Consider the following 8,178-nt stretch of genomic DNA (forward strand, 5'->3'; position numbering starts at 1 on the left):
ATGAAGGGGCCACACTTCTGGACAGTTCAGCGCCTTTAAAAACTCACCATTTTTTTTAAAAGCTGTTACATGTCTTCGTTTTGATGCATTTGCAACATCGTGCGAGTGTTTAAACTTTGCATAACTAAAATATCGTTTTTGACAATTGTTTACATTTATTTCTTTACAAATGGCATTCTTATTTAAACGGGGGCAACTCATTTAGAATATTTTAAGTATCCAACTCTATGGGACAGAACAGTAAAACATGTATTGGACAGATAAGTTGTGTGTCAAGATGCTGTTCATTCACTGAAAAAAACTTTTGTTTTGTGATATACTGCTAAACCTTAAAATATTTTGTACACAAAACGTGTATGCTTGAAATGAAATATATAAGAAGTTAACCACTGAACAGGTGAGCAGCATTACATTAAACAGTGTGCTGAAAAACGGGCGTTTCTGATACACGTGTAATTCATTCTTGAAATGACCCTATTTGACCTGAAAAATTTGCTATCCCCTGAACCCCCCTCCCCCCCCGTCCGCCCCACCCTCCACGCCTATAACGGTTAGATGGAGAGCGATAGCGTGACTTGTCACCGCACATAAAGGAAAATATGTACCATTGTTGCAAGTTCAATACTTGACACCAAAGAATAATATTATCTATTAACTTATCAAAGTAACAAAATACTGATTGAGATTAATTAGTGTCTTTTGTTATCACCTGTTACTTCTATGTCTAAATGTTTTCATCCAATCTGGTACAGGATACGGACATACCCGATGTTTTACATAAAATTATGATGAAAAATGTGCATATAGCAAAATAAACAAGTGAATGAAGTATTGCCATGCAATATACACTCCCCTACAAGAAGGTGACTAATTATCTTAACTGCAGTTTAATTAACCTAACCTTACGATCTGATATCTGCCAATGACGTATATACAATGTTGTACTATATATATATACAATATGTTATAACACACAACGTTTCGGATTAAATGTTCATATAAAAATCTATAGTTGTTGATTTTTTTATAACAGCTGTAAAAAAAGAAATATTCTAATTTCAGTATTAGTAACATTTCATTTTTAAATATGTAGGAAAATATCAGATCATATTAAAGGGAAGTAATTCTGGAGAAAATACACCAACAAGTTTTACTGGGTCCACAGGACACAAAATATTTTACAGACTGGTCAGGAAAAGATCGATGTTGACTTTTGACTTTCAAGGGTGACCTTGACCTTTGAGCTAGCTAGGTATCTGTGTGTTGATCGTGACATGTCGTCTCAATATCAAAGCTACTCGCCCCACAGTTTTGGTGAAATTTTTCAACATATTCATTTCCACAAAGTTTGGCATTGAATGTATATATGGCACTGGGTGCCACATGGGTTTTGCCGGCATTTGGTAAAATCACCGGAAACGGTGTGCAAGAATAAATTTGCTGTGTCAGCTCTGCACAAGAAACTGACAAATGAAGGAATAGGCACAGTGTAAGCAAAATTATCAAATAGTCTATCTATCAGATGACAGAAAATTCAAGAGCGTAACTATCGTTACGTACAATACGCTCGTGCATATACTTTTTGCCGGTTTTTTATGACGGACTTTAGCTATTTAATAAATATAAAATCTTAAAACTTTAAAAACAGAAATATATGTACGCATAAGGCTTTTTATTTTCTTATTAAACCATCTGCACTATCCTTACTGGTTGACACACTAGTTTTTCAGGGCGAGAGGTCCAAGTCTTTCAGGGCGAGAGGTCCAAGTCTTTCAGGGCGAGAGGTCCAAAGTATCTCGAGTTATGAATCGAAAAAAATATCCTTCCTTTTGTCCGCATTCAGCAACGTACTTTAGACACAAGTTTCCAATGCTGTATATCTAATAACATGTTAATGTTGGTCAACTTCTACTAAGGCTTAAACGTCTAGAGCGTCTAGAGTTTGATCTTTTTATAGAATAAACATTTGTCTGTAGATACTGGTCAACATTTATATCTCAGACATATCCAATTTTCGACCAAAAGACGGATCTGCAACAATTCGGTGTGAAGTGAGCAGTTAGCAGTTGCAGCAGTTACAACAGTTAACTGCTACAACTGCTGGCAGTTGCAGCAGTTTACAGCTACCTGTATTACCAGTTTTAAAGTGGCAGGGACCAGTTTCGCATTTGGCCCGGGTACGTTTTTTAAATAAATGAGACATATGTACTTTACAGGCATATATATTCAACTGGTTATTTATGATGTTTATAGAACTAAGGATTCCTGTGTACGAGTGATAATTGTGTAAAATAAATATGTGCATGTATCGATTTTCCTAGCTCCATGTAGACGGTCGGGTCTAAAACTTTACCTGAATCAGACGAATTGGAAACGGTTATCCATCCGTCCAGCTTTAGCTCAAATTTACGGAAAAAGTAAACGGTGATGAGACACTTTTCAGCTCCATGTAGACGGTCGGGTCTAAAACTTTACCTGAGGTAACGGAAGTCAGACGAATTGGAAACGGTTATCCATCCGTCCAGCTTCAGCTCAAATTTACGGAAAAAGTAAACGGTTATGAGACACTTTTCTTCCCACCATTATTTTCGTTTGGCCACATGCTTTAAAAATATGCATGTGTTTTAGGTCAGTCATTTGCAGATAATACGGTACAGTTCGCGCAAGGTGTGCATTTTGGGCCATTTTTGTCTAAAAATTTAGTGTCCTGAAGCCTGCGTTTTACTCGTTTTTATCAAAGAAGCAACAGAATCGCAGACTGAAAATGTCACATAACGAAGTGCTATGTCTACGCATGACATTCGTTCAACAAGTACTTTGAATTTGTCGAAATTGGATTTTGATGAGTTTTTTTTGCACTGGTATCAGCGCAGAGTTGTGGAGTTTTCAAATTTACTGTCCCTTGCCCCCATAAGTTATTGTTCATCAAAGGGAAATTAATCAGAATGAATTCCTCGGAATTGCCTTTCCTTATAATTATCTTTCACTAAAACGAAAGTAGGGAATTCCAAATACTAAAGTGGAAAGATTTTGATAGTTTTTCATGTGTCCCGGGCACTAAATTTATATATCCTTAGGACGGCCAGCACCTATTTATGCAATCTCGCCAGGCATATGTATGTTTTGGACAACACAGAAAATGACGTCACTCAACCTTCAGCTATTGCCTGAAGTAAATAAAATGAAAGTAGAAATGCCAAACTTGAAAATGAAAGCCGCATTTTGATTCGTAGATAGTCAGGGGTAACGCGCAGGGGTCACCCCGTCTAAATGTATGCGCGTGGACTTCTTTTTTTTTTTTTTTAGTACAACATGTCAGCTTTTAATCTACGACACAATATTTTAGCTCTGGATAAACAGAAATCCCAAAGGGGTCCGTAACGGACCAAGTGTACTGATAATTTTGGAACTTCATGAAATCGCTCAAAATGTCATTTTTGATGTTGTCTGAGAAGGTAAGTGTATGCCTCAGATGTAAGATATAACCGTATTTGAGAACTGCAGACCTTGACATTTCAGAAATATTTTCAAAATAAGTTTTATGTAATAAATGTTGTTTCTACGGAAGCGTGAAAGGGCCATCAGACGCTTATACGTTTTAGTACGTTAAGGCTGCGGAAAGGATATAAGACGTATATGCATTTTACATGCATTTATATTCAAGTAGTTATTTATCATTATAATTGAACAAAGGAGAGGTAAAAAGAATAAACATAATGTATGACAAGAAGCCAAATGAGTGGGCGTGCGTCAAAGTCTGGGCAGAACGTAAAATGGCGAGTTTCGGTGTCGGGTTTTTTTTTTTTTTTTTTTTTTTTTTTTTGCTATTTGGGAGTCAATTTTCAGCCCTTTATTACGAATTGAAATTACCTGGGCTTTAGTACAGCATGTCAGCTTTTAATCTACGAAACAATATTTTAGCTCTGGATAAACAGAAATCCCACAAGGGTCCGTAACGGACCAAGGGTACATTGATAATTTAACAAAGGAGAGGTAAAAAGAATATACATAATGTATGACAAGAAGCCAAATGCGTGCGTCAAAGTCTGGGCAGAACGTAAAATGGCGAGTTTCGGTGTCGGGGTGCAGTCCCGCAACAGTAGAAGAAACTGGGGTGCCACCAGGTGGTCGTTGTAGAGAGGGTTGACGCCCGAAACGCCAGGGTGGTGGCCATCCTGGTTAAGGTCTGGTTTCCGAGCAAGGGTGGACTTTGGTTTTTGGCCGGGAACGCTCGAGAACGCCATTTCGCCTCCAGCAGTTGATTGCCTGAAACTGTAAACATTTTTCAACATGAACCAACCTGTTTCTGAAAAAAAGGCTTTTTAGTGCTGTATAGTAACAGAGCACTAAATATGTGCACATTTTATAATTAGGTATCTGGCACACTGACAATCGTTGGTGAAGCTATTCATGATAGTTTGATTCTAATATGAAAATAACATTTAACAGGTACGAATAAAGAGTGCTGCTATATATATTGTTAATCTTCTATTTCATATAAGGCTTGTTACACTTAAAAGCTAATTTACGCACAGTATATTGATTACTAGATACGCTGGATAGAACCCTACGTTTTTTCGGCGTGCCGTATCAAGCACGCTTTTATGACCTCGTATGACCTTATGCCGCCTAAATAATGTACCAATCGGATTGCTTGGTAAGGTATTCTCTTTATTTTCAACCATAATGAGAGATTTAGTAAGAGTGGCGCTGATTGGAGGAAAGGCTGAAAATGCTTAACTCTGAGTCATGTGTGACACTGAGTGAAATGACAACGCGTTCGTCGTCTATAACCTCTATAAGTACAGCACCATCGGCTTGTATGCGTACCATTTGAAAAGGTGTGCGTAACCAGATATTCATCTGCTCATCCGGACATATTTCTGTTTTGTTAAGTTGTCTTGTTAATTTATTTCTGTTTTGTTAAGTTTCATTTCCTAAAGTTTTGTTTTTATAAAATGGTTATTTGTTTTATACAGTCATTAACTCTTACCTTGCTTTACAGCAACACTTACTACCCAGTGCAAATCATTACTAACTTGCAACAACATGTCCGATACTGTTAAATTTTAGACTCTAAATTTTAAATTAATCTTTCCGGTGAAAACAGTACTGTACATATTCTGAATGATAAACAAATTTGATAATAAGCTTAAGTAGGGTAAGGGATCATGTTGCTTCGAACAATTCCAGAAATAAAGTATAGAACGTATTTCAATATTGTTTGCTTACTGTTACCATCTTTTAAAGCACCAAAGGCTCAAAGTGAGCTTTTGTGATTGTTTGGTGTCCGCCGTGTGTCTCTCCACAATTTCTAAACACAGTCTTCTTCAGAACTACTGTCCTCATTTATACAAAACTTCACAGAGGCCCCTTTCAACATTGCCAAAAAAATTAAAATACAGGTTTCTGCCCATATATAACTTGTGCTTCAGTTACATCACGCTGACCATCTTTTTTAAAGATATTTCTTGTTCAGCGTTGTTAGCACAATTACACGTTGCACGGTGACGCGTCCACCTACAATATTTGGTGCCTTAAATGAGACGTGAACTAGTGCTTCCCCATTCTTCCATCTACGTTTTTACATAAGGAAAAACATATTACAATCGATCGAAATAATAAACAGCAGAACCATGTTTTAATTATCCAATCAATACTAATCAGCTACACGCTGCGTGGATAATTCACTCGGACAAGACTCGTGAAATTCTTTCGCAGGTGTAGGCCGTATACTCTGCATATTGTATATATATTTTTCATTTCCTGTAGCGTAGCGAAAAAAAAAGCCGACCATATCCGACTAACTCTTTGAAGTGCTAAGTTGGAGGTAGCAATCATAATATCTTTAAGGGTGGGCTAAATCAAAAGTGTAAGCAATGAAAGATTATTATTATTATTATTATCATTATTAATAAAAAGCACGTTCCGGTAAACTCTTTTGCTTCGGTAGGCCTACTTTTTCATTGAACTCGGCTGTATAGTGAAAAAGATTTGCATTAGGTGTAAAACCTGCTGAATGTCTTGTCTTAAATGATCTACAGTTACTCAGGCAAAAATAAAAAGAACGAAAAAACAAAAACAAACGACAGTGTCTTTAAGAATTCCATACAATCTGTAGTAGGCTACCTTCAGTTCGTAGGTCAAATTATTCAACTACTTGTCAGCACAAGGCAAAAATTAGCTATAAACACATCCAGTTTCTCTTCAGAGATGAATGTACAACTTTGTACTATTATTTTTCAGATATGATTATCCTTTAAATTGTAAGTCTATGAGTTTCATCACTTTTTTGTAAATGGGCTATAATCGGTCATAAAAGTAACGAGGAGTTCCATCAAGAGTATTATTAATTGGTTATTATTGTTTTTTTTTTATTGATTATAGATCTACTGATGGCCTAGTTTATTGTCTATTATCGGAAAGAACCAAGAACTGAATATTAGTATATCTACCAACCTTCTGACCAACATTCATGAACAAACTCATTAGAGCCGCGCCATGAGAAAACCAATATAGTGCGCAGTCTGATCAGGATCCATGCTGTTCGCTTTCAAAGCCTATTGCAATTAGAGAAACTGTTAGCGAACAGCATGGATCCTGACCATTAGATCTATTTAAAAATGGACAATCGTGTAGATACGCCCTTTTCTATGATTTAACCTAATCATGTAGTTCCACAGTGCTCAGCAAATCATACCTATTTCCAAAAGTAGCCAAAATGCATCATTTGAAGTCGATATTTAAAAAAAAATCCGCGTAGATCTACCCGACCAGCGGGAGGCCAGGGGGATGTACCATCCCACTATCTCCTCCCGCATGTGCGTAGATTCTATATACATGTATTTTTAAAAGAAAAGATCTAGATCTATCTTAGCCTTATTTATTTGGCTTATAGGGATGACCTATTTTATGTTCTGTTATTTTATAGGGGATGAAAATCCCCGAGAGGGTAACGTCCGTATATAGTTATTCGTCTTTGTTATCTGCATATACTGAGGCATTTTTTCCGATGTGTTCCGGTTCCGGTTTATGTACGGCGTGTAGACTGGTTGTCTGCGTGAACATCCGAGCACCCCGAATCAGTCACAGAAATTAGTAAACCTCGCCAACTTGATTCGTTTTACTTCTTTTTCGTAATGAAAACTGTACATGTATGCAAGTGAAAAACACTTTTGAAACAATTAGGAAGTGTAAAGGCCGTCAGGTTTCTGCGTGGACTGCAAACAAACAAAAAAAATAATCCTAATGTTAGTCGCATAATGGCGGACACAAATAGTCCTTAGTTTTTTTGCTCTGTAGAGCTATTTTCCTTATTTTCTTTGCATCTTTTTTGCTAAAATCACATGACAGATCTATGCTTGACATGTAGGTAGCATTTTCATAATGAAATAACAACATGACAAAATTTTTCATGGAAACTTAGATCATACACCACCAGTATAATTTGGGGTCTCATTTTTTAGCTGATTTTGCAGTTTGTGTGTTTGACTGAAATTATTTTTCTTGCATCAAACATGACCCCCACTTTTCTTTTGATTTTTAGTTAGCACTGACAATATTCTTCAAGAAAATGTAAGTTACAGAAATTTAAAATGGGTCCTGATGTGTGCTGCGGTCATTGGAAATAGGTCAGTTTTATATAGAATAAAGAACAACAACTATTTAGTGTGTTATAACCTAGTGCGTGAACGCGCTGAATGACGTCACCGTCACGGCTTCCCGTAAATTTTGCAAAGTATGATATTCGCTGTAAGAGGTATTATGACACTAAATGTAAACTTCACTGTTTAGAGTGTTTCACTTTCTTTTGAATGTTGAATATTTCTTTGTAAGCGGATATATAAAAAGATAAATCCCCATGCTAGGCGGTGCCTTAATTCATATTAGTTGTCATCCCTCTAACGGGACAGCGACAGTCAAATGTTATCACGTAGTTCCTATACGTCCTTTTATTTGGACTAGATCTAGAATCTATCTAAGCTTCAAACGACTGCACTGTCACATGATCTGGAACGTTAGATTTATAAGAAAATGTTTTATTAGAGTACTCTTGTCTATATTTTCTACCGAATATGTAATATTTGCGTCCTTGACATGATATTTCGCTTATATAAACGTTCATTTCATAAGTATCTTAGTTTGAACTTGACCGCAGAAATCAGACCATGTCGTCTT

Source organism: Mercenaria mercenaria, chromosome 18 (assembly GCF_021730395.1).
Source record: "Mercenaria mercenaria strain notata chromosome 18, MADL_Memer_1, whole genome shotgun sequence".
Lineage (NCBI taxonomy): Eukaryota > Metazoa > Mollusca > Bivalvia > Venerida > Veneridae > Mercenaria > Mercenaria mercenaria.